The following is a 20119-nucleotide window of genomic DNA, read 5'->3' as shown; positions in this document are numbered from 1 at the left end:
ATCTCTTCACATACAGTGTTTTGTCACATTCCTTAATTCTCCTTTTCATGTAAAATAATTTTCTGTAGTCCTTTTTTTCTGGAAAAATAAAGATTTATTGCTGACAACGCAATTTGGCCAGGGGCTTTTTTTGCTGTTATCGTTGTTATGTAGGGATTTTTATCTGACCGTATCCAACCGAAAAAGACAACATAAATATAGAACATAAATAATTTTATGAGCGAATATAGTCATTGAACACCACCATCGAAAAAGGACAAACATCTTTAATGGACGAATATGAGGTGGGCATTGGATACTTTTTTGTATGGGTAACGTGTGGATTTTATGTAAATTGTTATTTTAATTTAATTATATTGAAATTTATTGTTATCACGTATACGTGTATAGACAAATTAAAATTAACACACGAATACATATGATTAAACATGCTACACATACATGCCGTGCGTACAGGTAAAACAATGCGTATTATATTGGTTATCAGTTGAAATTGTTATAGGATAATTTTAATGTTTCGAACCATGTATGAGAATTCAATTCGTGTAGAACAAATTATCGGAAATACCTGTGGAATTATGTACGTATTGGACGCATTGGGTATTGACATAATGTTATAATGCGATAAGCAAACTATATGAGTGGAATTAATGCTATTTAGATAGGTGTAGTATTGATTTGAATATGTATGTATTGTATCCTTCGAATGATGAATGATGCGTTTGCTCATGGCAGATGTTAAGTTCGTTACATTGAAGAAGGTGAGTTCGAGTCACTAAACTGCATGTGGATTCGCTCATTTATAAAATTATCCTTTTGGATACACTTTTGAGAAACACTTGAGCTTACATGATTCGGGGATGTGAGAGAAGTCTCCTTGCCCTCCGAATTTGTGGAAACATATTTAGTTGTTTAAACCCATAGGTTAGGTTAGCATAAGAAGAGAGGCGATATAAAAATCGTCACATGTCCGTGTTTACATACACTTAAGCCTGGTAGGCCTGAAGAATATAATAATCTTCTCAGGTTATTTTATTAAGTTTTCATCATTTTAGACATTTTCTGCAATTAACATAATTTCTTAAGGGGTGACCCCCAGTTGTAAAGCCCAAATTCAAGTCATTTGTCTTGAATTTTTTTTCCAAGAAAACTATAAAACATTTTTAGTATATGTTTTCTTCATCTGAAAGATCACATTTTTATCTACTTTTTGAATTTTTCTCCTTGAAAAGTAATACCTAGTTTTGTAGCAATTGACCGTTTACCAAACCCTGTTTTTATGAAAGCGTTTTGCGGTGCTAACTCTACATGTAATCGTTCCACAAACATCCCAGATGGGACAAGGGAGACTTCTCTCATATCAATGAGTGCACCCCGATTTATATTAGCTCAATGATACGGGGCCTACTGTTTATTGCCGAGTCCGAACGGCGTGTCCTACGACACCACTTTTAGAAGAGTTTTACAAGGCTGAAATACTCAGGAAATGTCGCCAACATCACTGAGTGGTATTTTACCACCGTTGAAAATTTGACGTTGCCTGGCATGGGAATCGAACCCATGACCTTTAGCGTGCAAGGCGGGTGTGCATACCATTACACCACGGTGGCGGTGCTAACTCTAGCTCGAAAAATAACGATCCGATCATATATTTTTGTATGCTTTCTAAGAACATAAAGATCCAGTCCTTAATCGATCGATTTTTTACAGTGTTTTATTTAACTTGCTCTGGTGTCCGTGTAGTTCAGTAGCAGTTGACCAAACGAACAGAAGCTTTGCACACTTTTCAGATTAATATGACATTACATAAATATGGAATTAAAACCAATATTGGTCCATTTTTACCATTTTTACAGTGTTTTATTTAAATTGCATTTCAAATCTGGTAACTCAATTTTGACACAGTTGCAGTTGACCAATCGGACTAAAACTTTGCACACTGTTCGGATTTGGTTGACAATACATGAATATGAAATTGAATATGATATTGGTCCATTTTTACATTGTTATTACGGTGTTTTATTAAACTTGCTTTTCAAATCTGATAACTCATTTTCAACACAGTTGCAGTTGACCAATCGAATTGAAACTTTGCACACTTTTCAAATTTTTCCTATAGCCCCCATATAGCGGTACCACCCGATTTAGTTCAAATCTAGTAACTCATTTTTAACGCAGTTGCAGTTGACCAATCGAACAGAAACTTTGCACACTTTTCAGATTTTGATGACAATACTTGAATATGGGGCCATTTTTTTTCCTACAGCCCAAAATAAAGCGGTGCCACCCGATTTCAGGTATTTTGAGGATTTTATCTTCATTTTTGCCCGAATTAGCTGTCATTTGGCATTTGGGATTTCCATTGATACAGACATGTCCCCATCAGAAATTGTGAACATAGGTCCAGATTTTAGTATAGCCCCCTTATAGCGGTACCACCCGATTTCAAGTATTATGTATTTTATCTTCATTTTTAGGCCGAATTGGCTTTAACATGGCAATGGGACCCCCTATTGGTACAGAAACTTCGACACTAAAAATAATGGACATTGGTACAGGTTTTGGTATAACCCCCATATAGCGGTAATCGTTTTATTTGAGGGATTTCATCATGAGAAAGAATATATTTATTGAGGCTAAGCGACAAATTATTTTCTAGTTTTAAGTGCATTTCTATATAAAACACTGAAACTTAATTTTTTTAAATATTTTTTTTTCTAAATATTATGTTTTATGGAAATAGTGGAACCAAAATTTTAAAATTTCAATTTGTGGCTTAAAACTGACGTTTTTATACACTCAGCATTTATGCTAACGACGGTATACACACTTTCATACGGGCAAAATGTGACTCATCGAAATAATGGCTTTAGACCCCAAGTATGTTTGAACGAAATCCGTTTCAGACAATTTTGAGTTGATTAAGCTATGTCCGTCCGTCTGTCTGGTTGGAGCGCACGATAACACTCGATCAACTGATTCGGTCCAAAATTTGGCTTTCGTAATATTTTATCCAAACTTCTAAGTTCGAAGATGGGCTACATCGGTCCACACCTTCCGGTACCTCCCCCAAAAAAGTGTAACGTGACAAAATGATCACGAATATTATACCAACAACATTACGTCCCCACTATAAAACAACTCAATGCCATCCACACTGATAAAACACCTGACGCTACTATGGAAACGATGCGTTATAATGCAATGTAATAAATCACCAGCATGACAACAACGGAATACTTCCCAATCGAACAACGAGTGGACGCTTTGTGCAACCGTTCACTTAAGTATTTCAGTTTGTGAAGGGACTGGGAGGCTTGCTACTGCAGGGAGCCAGCCATACGGGCTTGAGTACAGTTGTTGTGTTCGTAGTCCGCCAACCGACACGAGAGTGTTAAGAGGTTGGGAAGTATTTTTGAGAGCTACCCCTTTGCGCGGTGGCTAATACATTCACTCCATCTTCGGGTGTTGTTCCACTCCACCTTCGGGTGTTGTTCCACTCCACCTTCGGGTGTTGTTCCACTCCACCCTCGGGTGTTGTTCCACTCCACCTTCGGGTGTTGTTCCACTCCACCTTCGGGTGTTGTTCCACTAGTCACTACTCGTAGAATACCGTAGAGGCTAACTTAGAACTAACACTAACGAACGACAACCCGAACAGCCGAGTCGAGTGCAGAATCACCGAGTGGCCACACATCTACTACACGAATCTCCGAACCCAGAACACATACGAACTCCGAGTGGCCTAACATCTACAACACGAATCACCGAATGGCCGAACACTGAACCCTAAACACCGAGTGGCCGAACACATACGAACAACGAGTGGACGAATATCTACAACACGAATCACCGAATGGCCGAACACTGGACCCTAAACACCGAGTGGCCGAACACATACGAACAACGAGTGGACGACTATCTACAACTCGAATCACCGAGTGGCCGAACACATACGAACCCCGAGTGGCCGAACATCTACAACACGAATCACCGAGTTCCCGATTATCTTCAAATCGCCTACAACCGAACAGCGAATCACCGAGTTCCCGATTATCTTCAGATCGCCTACTACCGAACGGCGAATCACCGAGTTCCCGATCATCATCAAACCATTTACTGAATCCAAGTTGCCGATTCCCCAGCCAATTGTCCTTCTTTTCGTATTTAAACATCAGTAGATTATAAATTAGTTTTACATCATTACATAAATATCCGATTTAACCCCCAGGAAAGGGAGATTACTCGTCTTATTATTCCGTAAGGTTTAGTGGGCCCTTATGGCGACTAAGTCTACCCCAGCCTACGACAAAACCACGTTACAAATGGCGCCCGAGCAGGGACCCGATTCAAAATCGCAATGCGGAAATTGCGAAACCACCGCCAAACAGGACGGATCGAGTCGGAAATACGATAAGAATTTAAGAACGGAATCCCGAGAAATTTGTGATTTCGAAACCATGAACATAGTTCAACAATGGAATTTAAAATTTACCGGCGAGGGGAACCTTCCGGAATTTCTGGAACGGCTAGAGGAATTGGCAGAGTGTTACCAGATTCCCCAGAATCGTCTAATCTCCACACTACCTGTCATTTTGGAAGGAAACGCACTGCAGTGGTATAGAATTAAAAAACCGTATATGACTTCGTGGCCCGCATTTCGCGAAGAAGCTGAAAAATTCTTTTTACCGAAGAGACATCTGGCGCATATCGAACAGTGTTTCCATAACCGCCGACAGTCTAATCGAGAGAAGGCAAAAGAGTACATACTACAAATATTAACAATCGCCAGGCAACATCCTAAACTTCGTACTATGGATCATCTCGACCGGATATATGATGGCCTTCGCCCAGAATATCGCCTATATGTCCGTCGAAGAGACTTCAGCAACCTGGATGAGATAATTTCCCTGACTGATGACTTGGAGTTGCTCAAACAAGATAAGTGTCGATCCAACCGGCCACACACGTCGCATATGGTTTCTGAAGCGGCCGAGGCTTATAATCGTTCAACTCACTGCTGGCGTTGTAAGAGGAAGGGACACACCCGATTACAATGCAAGGGCAAATGGCGGGTCTTCTGCTCGTATTGTGGCAGGGATGATATACTGTCAGTGCCGGAACTATGCGAACGTCGACGCTGATCATCATGGCCGGTATTACATCTGGGTGGAAATCAATGGCCGAAGCATGTGGGCTTTAGTCGACACCGGATCCTCGCTTACATTCATCGACAGCACCGTAGGCAGTTTTTTGGAGGACCAAGGGGTGGTGTCAGTCGCGGATACTCGAAGAGTACAGATGGCTGACAGGAAAATGGTGAGGTGCGGCAAAGTGTTTCCGGCGAGCATAAGATTCAATAATAAAATCACGCAAATGGAAGTGTCAGTGTTACCGACTCTAGCGGAACCCGTCGTATTGGGGATGGACTTTCTTATAAACAGAGGTCTAAACATTGTGCTGGACGGAGAAGTTGTCCCCCAGGCTGCGGTACGAGACAAGAATGGTCTGCACTATATTTACAGTCCGGCGAACCAACAGCACTACACCAACTTCAGAACTCAGACGACTCCACTGCAACCAAAGCTACAATCAACCGGTGTATTGAAAACCCAACCACTTCACCAATTTAAGACGTCGATGAAAAATGAAGGGCGTGACATACAAACGACAGCCGCGAAATCCAGTACCATTCGTTCACCAACCAGCGAACGTCCAACCGAAGCACCGGCACCATCCAAACAACTATCGTCATCGATTCCGAACAAGAAAACCAACGCAATAGTATCTGATATCAGCCCGTTGAATAAAAACGAACATACGGCCGGACCTCTGCTTGTTGGAACTCTACCTGGCATTAGCAAAGTTCCCGACCAGATAACAGGATACCGTAAAGAAGGAAAGCGGAAAAAGAAACAACAACAAAAGGCAAGACCTAAAAGAAAAAAGAAGTTTGAATTTTGAGTATAGTTGGGTATACGACGTATACCTTTTCGAAGCAGGGGGGAGATGTAACGTAACAAAATGATCACGAACATTATACCAACAACATTACGTCCCCACTATAAAACAACTCAATGCCATCCACACTGATAAAACACCTGACGCTACTATGGAAACGATGCGTTATAATGCAATGTAATAAATCACCAGCATGACAACAACGGAATACTTCCCAATCGCTTTGTGCAACCGTTCACTTAAGTATTTCAGTTTGTGAAGGGACTGGGAGGCTTGCTACTGCAGGGAGCCAGCCATACGGGCTTGAGTACAGTTGTTGCGTTCGTAGACCGCCAACCGACACGAGAGTGTTAAGAGGTTGGAAAGTATTTTTGAGAGCTACCCCTTTGCGCGGTGGCTAATACATTCACTCCACCTTCGGGTGTTGTTCCACTCCACCTTCGGGTGTTGTTCCACTCCACCTTCGGGTGTTGTTCCACTAGTCAGTACTCGTAGAATACCGTAGAGGCTAACTTAGAACTAACACTAACGAACGACAACCCGAGTCGAGTGCAGAATCACCGAGTTGCCGAACACCGAATCCCCGAGTGGCCGAACAGCTACAGCACCGAATCACCGAATGGCCGAACACTGAACCCTAAACACCGAATCACCGAGTGGCCGAACACATACGAACAACGAGTGGACGAATATCTACAACACGAATCACCGAATGTCCAAACACTGGACTCTAAACACCGAATCACCGAGTGGCCGAACGCATACGAACAACGAGTGGACGAATATCTACAACACGAATTACCGAGTGGCCGAACACATACGAACCCCGAGTGGCCGAACATCTACAACACGAATCACCGAGTTCCCGATTATCTTTAAATCGCCTACAACCGAACAGCGAATCACCGAGTTCCCGATCATCATCAAACCATTTACTGAATCCAAGTTGCCGATTCTTCAGCCAATTGTCCTTCTTATCGTATTTAAACATCAGTAGATTATAAATTAGTTTTACATCAATAAATATCCGATTTAACCCCCAGGAAAGAGAGATTACTCGTCTTATTATTCCGTAAGGTTTAGTGGGCCCTTATGGCGACCCTGGACACGACTAAGTCTTCCCCAGCCTACGACAAAACCACGTTACAAAAGTTCGGAAAATTTGTGCGCACGATAACTCTTGAAGAGTAACCGATTTTGTCCAAATAGCTGAAACCCCTGTGACACCGTGAGTAGTGGTTGGATCGCAAGATAACTCTCGAACGGATCTTCCAATTCGGTCCAAAATTTGGTCTTCGCAATATTTTGTCCAAACTTAGTTTAAGTTCAAAGGTAAGTCATATCGGTCCACACCTTCAGCTACCTCCCCCACAAAAGTTAAAAAAAATGTTCGAAAACATTTTGGGCACGATAACTCTTGAATGGAGTGACTGATAAGGTCAACACTTCACACATTCTAATATCTCTGCCAGACATAGATCTGGTTCGAATATGGACTATATTTGTCCACTCCTTCGGGTTCATCCCACACATAGTTTCGGATAAGGTCATTTTAAGACCAGTTCTCGAATCACTCTGATTTTGTTGAAGCAACTTGCATTCGCTGCCACAATTACGACGGTTAAACTTTTTTCAGGGGCAAGTCTATACTTCTTTGGAAAACAGCCCGAAAATTGTAAAAAAACCTATAGCACCATATCGCTCATTTACTCAAAGAGTGACACATTTCAAAAATGCCAGTGTCGAGAAAAACGCGTTTTAAGTTCGCGATTGAAATTTGACTTCCCATCTTAAAAAGATTATTACACAAAAACTCAAATAACTACATGGACCATATTTTGCACACAGCTAGCCAGATGTTAGTGCTAAATTTCTGTGCAAGATCAAGCATGATTTGTGTTGTTTTAGTGCTTCATAAACTCAAAAAACTGTTGTGTTGTATTACGCGAAGCTCGTAGTAAATGAGCTATAAATCGTTGAGTTTTAGAGATAGCAGCAAGAAAATTTTACACAAGATTAAGTAGAAGTCGTAGAAAAAATAGAAATTGCTAACTCAGAAAACGCATTTTTTGAGTTATGCCACTCTTAAAGTAAATGAGCGATATGTAGTGACTGGAGAGCACGATAACTCTCGAACTGAACAACCGATTTGGTTCAAAATTTGTCCAAACTTAGTTTCAGTTCCAAGATGGGCAATACTGGTTCACAACTCCCGTACCTCCGCCCCCTACCCCCCAATATCTAAAAAATGTCACATAAATGATATTCACGATATCTCATGAAAGGGGCGACAAATGTTGTCAAGGCAACATAACGTATTGCCAGGTGCCATTTGAATTTTTTTCGTGGTGCCAGAAAAAAATATGCCGTGCCTGAACGGATAATGCAAGATCGCAATGTTAAATACAGTGAGATAGAGGTATCCTTGGGCATTTCTTCCACCAACTAACATTTGATATTGCATAAACTCCTGGCCGCAAAAATGGATTTTTCTCGTTAGGTCCAGCAAAATCGCTCACCAAAAGGCTCCTGTGAATTGTTTCAAAGAAATTGAGGATAAAATCGATAGCGTTGCTCCAAACGACGTTTATAAGATCGTCACAGACGATGAATGCTTAGGAGCCTGAAACAAAGCAGGAATCGGCCGTTTGTGTCTTCGAAAGCGAGCCAAATCAATCGAAAGTTGTACATGTAAGAAGTACATCGAAGCAAAAGGTTGCCTGTTTCTTCAGAAAACCTGACCGTGTGGCGACTATACGGCTTGAGAAATATAGGACTGTTAATTCTGAGTGCCACACTATAATTTGTTTGCCTGAAGTCTCCTGAGAATTTCGAAAAACGAGCAAGAGAAGACAAATCATTCTGCAGATGTGGGATCTCACACATCGATTCAAACCAGCGCACACTGGTCGAAACCACTGACTTAGCGGCGCGAAAGTCATAAAATCGAACTATAAAATTGCGAAATATTTTCCATTGTATCGATTACAGACACTTTACAGACAAAGATTTTGTTTTTTAATTTTTGTTGTTGTAAATATTCACTCAGTTATTCAATATCAAATACAAGAGTTTTTGTTGCATCAGATTTTAAAAAATTGTTGCAAAAAAATTAACTTCATATTTGTTTAAATGTTAAATGCATTCGTAAAGAAACTGGACAAGATTTATATTCAATTAATAGCAGAGGGTGAGATTTAAATTATAAAAATTAGTTTTGGGTCTGGAGGTACTTAGTTATATAGCAATAAAATTTCAAAAAATTAAATTTGTTTGTGTTTTTATGGGTTGTACGCGCTTGTTCCATAGAGTGCATCTTGTAAACTTGGCCGGACTTAGATTCGATTATTTTTTGGGGAATGAAATTGGACTCTCTGGATACGGAATAACCACATTCGGGCTGCAAATATTTGCAAATCTTTTGATGACTGCACTTTTAAAATAAGGGACTTCGCATGAAATTCATACAAATTTAGCTGTGCATTTGTATGGTAGCTAAATCAAAATTTGGACCTATCTTGAGAACTGTTTGCAAGTAGGAGTTCTACCCCCGGAGACACTATAATACCATATTATAGCTAAATATGTTATTAAATATGGGATAACAAGTAAAAATTCAACGAATCGGGGGTACCATAAAAGGGGCTACATCGAAACATAAATCCGTATTGAAAATGTTTTGTAAGAAGATTTTATACGCAGTGAGAACACGGAATACAAAATTACAGCCAAGTTGAATTAAAAATAATGTGGTCATGATATTCAAAATACCTTAAATTGGGAGGTACGATTACATGGGGGCTATATCAAAACGTGCACCTATGTTCATAATTTTTTATGGAAATATTTTGTGACCACTAGGAACCCTAAGTACCAAATTACAGCTAATTTGCTACGAAATTGTGGCTTAAATCCTCAAAATACCGAAAATCGGAAGGTACCGTTATATGGGGGCTATACCAAAACATTAGCCGATATTGTTCATATTTGGCCCATTATTATCCACAGGTACAAGCTAAGTTTGTGCAAAATTTCACTGACGCACCGTGCAGCGCCTGTTTGACTGGACAAAATGTGGAATTGATGGGTCATCTGTCGTGCAGCCCTGACTGTGGATCCAATGACTTCATTTGGTCAGCGATTTTTGTTGCCTTAAGATGCTGTAAAAGCGTTCAGAAACCATGTTTTGGAGGTTTCTCAATCGGAGTGGAAAAAGTGCTTCGCCAATAGGTCTGAGCGCAAGAAAAAATGTGTAAATCATGCTGGAGACTACTTAAGAAAACAATAGAATCGTTTTTGATGGTAAATATTACATCGGTTTCTAACTTTTTCCCATTCCATCAATTTTGGATAGAAACATTTTGATTTTATAGACGTCATATACGCTATTTACATGTTCCCAAACTAGTTTCCAGGAGTTCCATTTGGCGTTTCTTGTTACTTTCTTGTATTAATTTAATTTTCTTTGATAGGTGTAAAACATTTTGCGAACAGCTGAAATCCAAGAAATCCACTACAGCTGTATTTACTACTACTTCCAGTTATTTCAATAAAGCTATCAAAAGTTTCCGCATAATTTATCTTTCAAAATAAAAAAAAATAATACATGCTTCAAAGTATTTAATCCTGAATTTCCTGACAACTCACAACTCACTTCATCATCATTCATTTGCTTCATGTGACTAAAGTGTCAATATAGTAAATCTCCGCATATGGACACAACAGCAAATAAATTAAAAATCAATTACGAAATATAACGTATTCTATGAATGTTTTATTTCTCGTTTGTTTTTTTTCACATTGCACATTCTGTCATTTTGTTTGGTGTCCATTTGACAAGAAGTTATTCAGAATTGCAGTAAAATATTGTATTACAACAGCTGCCCTGTAGCAATTGCTATTGTAAGCAGTGTGTGTATATATGAGAAAAAACAACAACAACATTGTCAAACATAAAATATTTTTCAGCTTAAATTCATAGGCGGGCGAACATCCAACCAATGTAATTATACAAATGAGTAAGTCTATATGAAAACCAACCTATATGTAGTCCTTTATTTTATATATCAGATGATGTTGTTTCCTTAAATAACAGCATGTCACATTTATAAAACAAAACTTTTGGAATGAGGGTAGGGTAAATAATTTAATTTTACGGTGCATGCCTGGTCTCACTAACTGAGAGAGGTTTTGTACTTTTAGTTGGCTTTTTTTAGGTTAGTATAGAGGATGTGTAGCCACTTGGAGTTTAAGAAGTATAGGATTGGTGTATAGTACCTGTAAGAAACAAAGGAGCAAAAATAATTAGTTAAAAAAGAGGACAGTGATGAGTTGCTCGACAACTTTCTGGCCTAACAATGAAGACGCAAATATTTACCATCTAAAATAGTGTTATTGTTTTCTTAAGTAGTCTACAGCATAATTGAATGAATCGCTTTGTCATTCCGATTGAGACACCTCAAAAACATGGTTTTTAACGCTTTAACAGCACAATGATTCGTCTTCTCTTGTTCGTTTTTTGAATTTCTCAGTAGACTTCAGGCAAACAAATTGTATGGTACCACATAACCGTCCTGCGTTCCACAGCTCATATAGTAGATACTTGGTCAGTTTAGCCGAAGAAACAGGCGACCATTTGCCTCGAATTGTTTCTTCCATTTAGAAGCTTAATACCTATGAACAACTCTGAACTGGCAGCTGCGATGGAAATAGAAATTTGAGCAGACAAAAAGAGAATTAATTGTACTATTTTCGTGCAAAAATTCAATAGGGAAAAGCTGGGAACTGAACCACTCGATTATATACTGGATTTAAAACACTGACATCCGTCAAAGGTAGTGAGCTATCATGTGCCGCGCGTCCACCCATAATAACGTTAAAAACTTGGGTTGGCGTTGGGCTAGTAACTCACCCCGTCAAATCACCGCCTACTATGAAAAAAAAAAGAAAACGAAGAAAACAAAACCCCTCTAAAGTTGACGAACCCCGCAAACGTTTTAAGGACCATGATCTGCGAATCTGCACCTGGAATGTCAGGACTCTCTACAGAGCAGGTGCAGTTTGCGCACTGGCGGATGTACTTGGCAAGTACAAAGCTAATATTATCGCCATACAGGAAGTGCGATGGAACCGGGCAGACGTAAAAATAACAAACAATTACGCACTGTATTATAGCTGCCATGAAATGAAACATGAGCTAGGTGTTGGATTTTTTGGATTTTTTTATTGTTCTAAGAGATTTTAATGCTAAAATTGGGAAAGAAAATATCTTTGGTCCCACGATCGGAAAGTTCAGACTTCATGAGGTAACATCCGACAACGAAATGAGGCTGATCGGCAAAAAACATGGTAGTGAGCAGTACCAGATTCCAACACCTCGGCGCACACAAGGCCACGTGGATATGTCCAGATGGGAAAACAAGAAGCCAGATTGATCATGTTGTGATAGAGGAAAGACACTCATCCAGTGTGTTAGATATCCGATCGATTCGAGGAGCGAACATCGATTCGGACTATTTCCTTGTAGCAGCAAAGGTACGCACTCGCCTTTATGTTGCGGCAAAAGTGCGATCTAACACAGGACGGAAGCTGGATGTCGAGAAGCTGCAAACACAACAGATAACACAAGCCTATTCCGCTCAACTGACTCTTATGCTGGAAGACGGCACTGCTTTCCCTATAAGGTGGAAGCGCAGTGGCAAAGAACAACCCATTCACTTCAAACTGCCGCAAAATCTGTGCTTGGGTACCAAAAACAACCACCTAAAAATCGATGGTACGATCAGGAGTACAGAGCAACCCTGCATTCAGTAGCAACACGAAGCGCGAAAGAAAAATATCGGGAGCAGAGGAGAGAGGAGAAGCGTATTTTCAGAAGAAAAAAGAAAGAGCAAGAAAAACTTGAGCGTGAGAAACTCGAGATGTTCAGGAGTCAGAATGAAGTCCGCAAATTTTACCAGAGTGTAAAACACCAGACTGAAGGCTATGGTGCAGGCACATTCTCCTGCAAAGATAATGAAGGGAACCTGGTAACTGATACAGATAGCGTACTGACGTTGAATGTCTTCCACCTAGCCAAAGCGAGGTCATGACAGCAATTAATCGGCTGAAAAAAATAAAGCAGCAGGAGCTGGTGGGCTGCCCGCCGAACTGTTCAAGAGCGGTGGCGAAATGCTGATAAGTATGCATCAGTTACCCAGCAAAAAGTTTGCCTCCAAAGAGGCAGTTAAATGATATGTACAAGTGATCTGGAAGTGCATCAAATTATGCATTTTCACTCATGATTTTTACAAGAGCGTGACTATGGAAAGAGGCACTCCATTTGCACTGCATTTTAACTGACCCTTTGGCACTGCATTTTAACTGACCCTCTGGCACTGCATTTTAACTGACCCTTTGGCATTGCATTTTAACTAACCCTTCGGGGTAGAATAGGAGGCAGTCCAAAGCACGTGTTTTGATACAGGCATTCTGCGGAAATTGTGCAAGCCATTACAAAATATGCCAGAACAAATAAAATGCATTATTTGTGTAAAAAAAATATATTAAGAACTTTATTACATTAACACAAATTATGAAAATCCTCCATTGAATTCAATCGCAAACATGCGTGTTTCTTCCGCTCTCCATTTGTTCCAAGCTGAACTGTTTTTGCTTCATTTGCTAAATGGGTTGTCTTCCCATCACCAGTTAAGATTTCGACATGTACTCCAACAGCACTCCATTTGGAAATTTTCTTCTCTTGAGTTACCGGAAAAATGTTCACAAATGAAATATTATTTAGTTTGTATTAACAAATGTTTGAAAATGTTAACACGCTTATCTCTTATTGGAAAATGTATACCGCTGCCTGTAGATATGTACAAACTGATTTATGTACATATAGGGATCTCTAACAACTGCTAATAATATGTAGCGAACGGAGTGCCTTTTTCACGACTCCGTTTGGACTGCATCCGGATGCTGTTAAATTATGAGGAATTGGAGTGCCTTTTTCACGACTCCACTGAACAGCATCCGGATGTTGTTAAAATGTGACAAGTGTATGTGATTCTTTGGATTGCATCCAAATGCGGTTAAAATGTGAGGACTGGAGTGCCTTTTTCACGACTCCGGTTGAACTGCATCCAAACATGCCGTGACAGAACTAGTCCACATTGCACTACTTCCAATTTATTTTGCTGGGTATTTACCGAAATTTGGCAGGAAGAGAGCATACCCAACGATTGGAACCTAAGCCTCCTATGTCTCGAACACAAGAAAGGAGACAGGACTGTGTGTACAAACTACAGAGGCATAAGTCTGCTCCCAATCGCATACAAAGTGCTGTCGAGTGTACTGTGTGAACGTTTAAAACCCATGGTCAATAATATAATCTGGTCATACCAATGCAGTTTTAGACCTGGTAAATCGACAATTGACCAAATCTTTACACTGCGCCAAATACTGAAGAATACCCACGAAAGACAGATCGACATACCACCTGTTCGTCGACTATAAGGCCGCCTTCGACAGCCCAATTCGATCAAAAGTGTTTCAAGCCATGTCTGAGTTTGGTATCCCTGCAAAATTTATAAGATTATGCAGGATGACATTGGCTAATACAAGATCAGCTGTTAAAGTAGGAAAGAACCTCTCGGAACCTTTTGAAACAAAACGAGGTTTCAGGCAAGGTGACATCCTATCGTGTGACCTATTTAACATTCTATTGGAAAAGGTCATACGAGAATGTATATACCGATAGAGATAAAAATAGCACTATATACGATATGATGTTACTGGCCAACGCAGACGATATTGATATAATAGTTCGATCAACCCGATCCGTAACAGCCACCTTTGCAAAAATTGAAAAAGAGTCTGCCAAAGTGGGTCTGGCAGTCAACGGCGATAAGACAAAGTTTATGGTATCAACACGCAAGACGTCCAGTAGACTCGGACCAACTATTGATGTTCAGAACTACAATTTTAAGGTAGTAAATGACTTTATTTACCTCGGCACCGCCATAAATAAAACGAGCAACATCAGTTTTGAAATCAAAAGAAGAATAATATTGGCCAACGGATGCTACTTTGGTCTAAGTAAACAGTTTAAAAGAAAAACCACCTCTCGTCAAACAAAACTTACACTCTACCAGGCACTGATACTACCCGTACTTATGTATGGATCAGAAGCATGGGTACTTGCGAAAGCAGATGAGGCAGAACTTGGTGTGTTTGAGAGAAAAATTCTTCGAAAGATTTATGGGCCAATATGCGTTGACGGTGAATACCGACGTCGTATGAACCACGAGCTATACCAGCCGACTGACATCGATATAGTAAAACGTATCGAACTACAACGATTGCGTTGGCTTGGCCATGTCAGCAGGATGGATAAAGATGCCCCAGCCTAAAAGGCATATGAATACGAGCCACTTTACGGTATACGCCCCAAGGGAAGGCCAAAACTCCGATGGAAAGACCAAGTTGAAGAAGATATCACAAAACTTGACATCCAAAATTGGAGAAGTAAAAGATCGGTGCGTTTGGAAATCTATTCTTAGTTCGGCTTATGGAACAAGACGTTCTGTTTAATATAAAAGCCATCTAATTAAGTAAGTAAAACACTGTGGTAAGCTCCATGTTATCCTATGCATCCCTTGTCTGGTGGCAATCTCTACGCCAACAATCGACATCCTGCAAAATAGGCAAGGTACAAATGGCATCCTCGATTCTAATAAGGGGATCCTTTAGAAGTACTCTAAAAGCAGGGCTGACTGCAATACTGAACCTCAGGCCTTTCAGAACCAACATTAAATGTAAGGCAGCACGTAGTGCTCTATGTCTGCTTGTATAGAATATTTGGCGCACCAATACCTATGGGAATGGATGTATCCTTACATGTAGTTCCACTTCATCCAGTACTGGTAGCACAAAATCGCCCAACTTACGTTTTCAAGCGAACAGTACCAGTTCTGTCTTTCTTTGGATTACTCCATAGCCGTTCGCTTTGGCCCAACTAGACAACGTTGATAAGGCTCCTTGAATAAGTTCCGAAATTGTAGACGGGTATTTGTGGGAAATCAGTAATACGACGTCATCCTCGTAAGCGACAACTTTTGTGCCCTAATTATCCATTTATTTTAGTATTTCTTTGATCACAAGTAGGCACAGTAACGGTAAGAGCACCCCACCCTGAGGAGTACCTCTAGTTACTGATTTTCTTATCGTCGTCTACCCGATATTTATACCCTCAGCATTTAAGCTATCGAGGGTATATACACTTTCATACGGGCAAAATGTGCCTCATCGAAATAATGGTTTTAGATCCCGAGTATGTTTAGACGAAATCCGATTCAGACAATTTGGAGTTGATTTAGCCATGTCCGTCCGTCCGTCTGTCTGTCTGGCTGGAGCGCACGATAGCTCTCGAACGGATCAACCGATTCAGTCCAAAATTTGACTTTCGTAATATTTTGTCCAAACTTAGTTTAAGTTCGAAAATGGGTTATATAGGTTCCTTCCCCAACAAAAGTTCGAAAATGTTCGGAAATGTGTGCGCACGATAACCCTTGAAGGGAGTAACCGGTTTGGTCCATACTTTGCACTTCGTGAAATTTCTACGAGACTTATATGAGGTCCTAATATGGACTCAATCAATTCCCTCCTTCGGGTACCTCCCACACAAAATTTCGGAAAAGTTCAGTTTAGGAACTGTTCTCGAATCGCTTTGTATCGCTTGTATTCACTGCCCCCTATATTTGATCAGGCGTAAGTCCTTATATTCTGAGAAAATAGCCTAAAAGTTGCAAAAAATCCATATGACACTATGTGTAGTGGTTGGAGCGCAAGATAAATCCCAAATGGATCTGTCGATTCGGTGGCCTTCGTAATATTTTGTCCAAACTAAGTTCCACTCCTTCAGGTACATCCCCCACAATAGTTAAAAAATGTTCGGAAAAATTGCGCGCACGATAACTCTTAATGGGAGTGACCGATTTGGTCCATACTTTACACAACCTATTATATCTACCAGATATCGAATATGGACTATATTTATCCACTCCTTCTGGTACGTCTCACACAAAATTTCGGATAAGTTCACTTTAAGACCTGCGAATCACTTTTAATTTTTGTTGAAGCAACTTGCATTCGCTGCCTCAATTACGACGGTAAAAGTTTTTTCAGGGCAAGTCCATAGGTGTAAAAAAACCCTTATGGCACCATAGGTAGTGGCTGGAGAGCACGATAACTCTCGAAATGATCAACCGATTTGGTCCAAAATTTGGCCTTCTTCAAATTTTGTCCAATCTTAGTTTCAGTTCGAAGATTGGCTATACTGGTCCATAAATTCCGGTACTTCCCCCAATTTTTAAAAAAAATCAATAAAATGGTATGTACGATATCTCTTGAACTGATCACATCGTGAAATTTCTATCCTAATATTTTGTCTAAAATTTTTCCTACAATGGCCCATATCGGTCCTCTCCTTAGGGTACCTCCCCCACAAAATGTCAACATTTGTGTCTTAAGTGTTTTTAGGGTTTGTTCGAAGATCCTTTGGAAATGTACATATGCCGATGCTATTCGTTGTGGTCCTGTTTAAAGCGCTATTTTGTTTTCCGTGGACAAGTCCATGCTTCCTGGAGTACTTGGCAAAAAGTTATACGATGACCCACTTAAATGATTAGTGGGCGCGATATCTATAAAAAATATATGACTCCCGAAATAAGATCCACTTCCATAATGGACTGTCGGTCCATTCCTTTAAGTACCCCCTCCGCAATCCTTTGGAACTTTAATCCTTATCCACATTTTTGTGTTTGTATGAAGCACCCAAAATTTTGAAAACCCCTTAATACTATTTTTGGGAATAAAGTGTTTCAAATTAAACAGGCTGAGGATATATCGCTGTCGGATAAGCCGACTGATACTTTTTTAATTGTTTAATTTATAATTCTACTTTCTAGCATCTTATTTATTCAACTCGACAGGGTTTTTGGAATGTTAACATTTCTAAATGAGAGGTTAATCGATGCACGTTTTATATTAGGGAGATCTCAAGAAAAGCGGCCAGCGTAAAGTTTGAGTTTTCCATGTTCCTCTCAATATGACTCACTACCTCACGAAGAGCTATTTCCTTTAATGTAGACATCTCAATCTTTCGAGTGTCTTGAGAAGAAACTGGGTCTGTAGTCCTAGTAAATGATTTTCCCTGCTTTAGGGATGTAGATAACTGTCACCTTTTTCCACAGGCCAGGTACGCAAGAAAAAGGTAGACAAGCCCTATAGATCTCCTCCAGTATTTGGTATATTCACGGTGATGCGAATTAAAGCATCGCCTATGTTATACCATAGGGACCAACTGATTTATAGGGTTTGACTGTATTGACCATATTCTCAACTGCTTGAATTTGGAAGTCGTCATATTCAGTGTTGACGGTACCAACGTAATTTCAGCCCGGGAAAATCGGTCCCTGTTGGAGGCTTAGTGTCTCAATACCAGAGTTTTTCTATGTACCGTTTGCATTCTTGATACTCTCAATTGATTGGGTTCCCTGGTAGTATTTTTCGAAACCTTGCTGTGTCGCTCAGCTGGGAGTTTGTTAGTTCTGTGTACCTATCTTAAGTTGTCAAAAGAAATTTCGACAGTTTCTTCATATGTTCTGAGAAGGAACACTTGTCAGATACCGTCCAGGTTCTGATGGCAGAGTCATCTAAATTAGAGAAACTTTTAGATCAATAACCTCCTCTCTGACCCTAACTTTAGATGTCGGATAACTACCCTTGTTGCATATTCGTAAGTTATGCCATAAAATAAAGTCGGCATACATGAAGGTAGATTCTCTCGAGTCATAGGTTCTGCAACAGCTCTCTTCACATACGCCACCCGGAAAGGCCCCCCCCCCAGTAGGAGAATGACATCTTACCTGGGTAGTTCACTTGTTTACGAGTGAACTTCCTCGAGTTTAAGTAAACGATGCTAAAACTTCCACACTAAGAAATAAACGTTTTATTCTTACAAAATATTAAAACATTGACTCTGGGATTAGGGGTAACTATTGTGATAAAAATAGTTTTTTAATTAATTTAACTAGGTGATTAATTAGGCCATGATAGCCTAAGTAATTTGTGTTGAAAAAGATTTCAAGTCCTCTGATTTAGTACGTTGCACATACAAACGTTAGATGCCATATTTGTATGCGCTACATACTACATCGGTTTCGTGAAAATTCACATTTGGCCTATTACAAAGTATTATTGAAGTTTTTGCATCAAATGGGAGAAAATTTGAGTCTAATTTGGGCCGTCTAACGGTCATAGTTACGACTCTGCCGACACAAATTATGTGGGAGGTCATTGGAAGATGTTTCACCCACATTTATTTCATTGAAGACTCAATTGATTCTGCAACGAAATACATCTTTTCATCTAACAAACAATTTACTCGCTAATTTTTAAGTTTATCCACGTTCTTATCATGTAGCTTCAGTTAGCTTACTTGTGTGGGAATCCGCATATTTCACTGTTTCAATTTGTAATAGTACAAAATCTTTAATATATGAACTTACCCTCGTAAAAAGTCTCAAGTACATGCAACTGTATATGATTTTAAATTCTCGAATTTTGCAACATTAAACATACAAACTGAAGCATTGCTGAATGTACATTGTGTGTTTGGGCACATTTGTTCTTTCTCGGTCCACCAACAATATTGGAAGCAACAACAACAAAAAAATAACAACGTCATAGTTATTGTAATTGTAATTAAATTTGTTTTCTTTTGTCAGATTTTGCTCATTTAAATTAAAACGTTGTTTTATCTGTCTCTGTCCGCTTCTTGTTTTTCATTTCATATACATTCATAGATTTTTGCTGTACATATGGTCATGAACTCATTCATCGTCCTTTCTTGCCTTCATTGAAGCGTTTTTTTCAACGAAACAAAGTTGGTTTCTGTGTCTCAGTACAAAATACCAGTCGATTTGCGAGAATTTAATGAAATCTGTATTCATTACAATTAAGAAAAATTGATTGATAAAATTGAATATTAATTAGTAAAGTTATAAGGAATAAATAAGGCAATTCATTCGCAACTGAAAGAGTACTGAGAAAAACAATTACAAGAATATTATATTAACGAAACAAAATACAATAATTTAATTTTGATTTATGT

Source organism: Musca autumnalis, unplaced genomic scaffold (assembly GCF_047663935.1).
Source record: "Musca autumnalis isolate F117 unplaced genomic scaffold, ASM4766393v1 scaffold_3, whole genome shotgun sequence".
NCBI classification, from domain to species: Eukaryota; Metazoa; Arthropoda; class Insecta; order Diptera; family Muscidae; genus Musca; species Musca autumnalis.
This window is presented reverse-complemented; position numbering follows the sequence as displayed.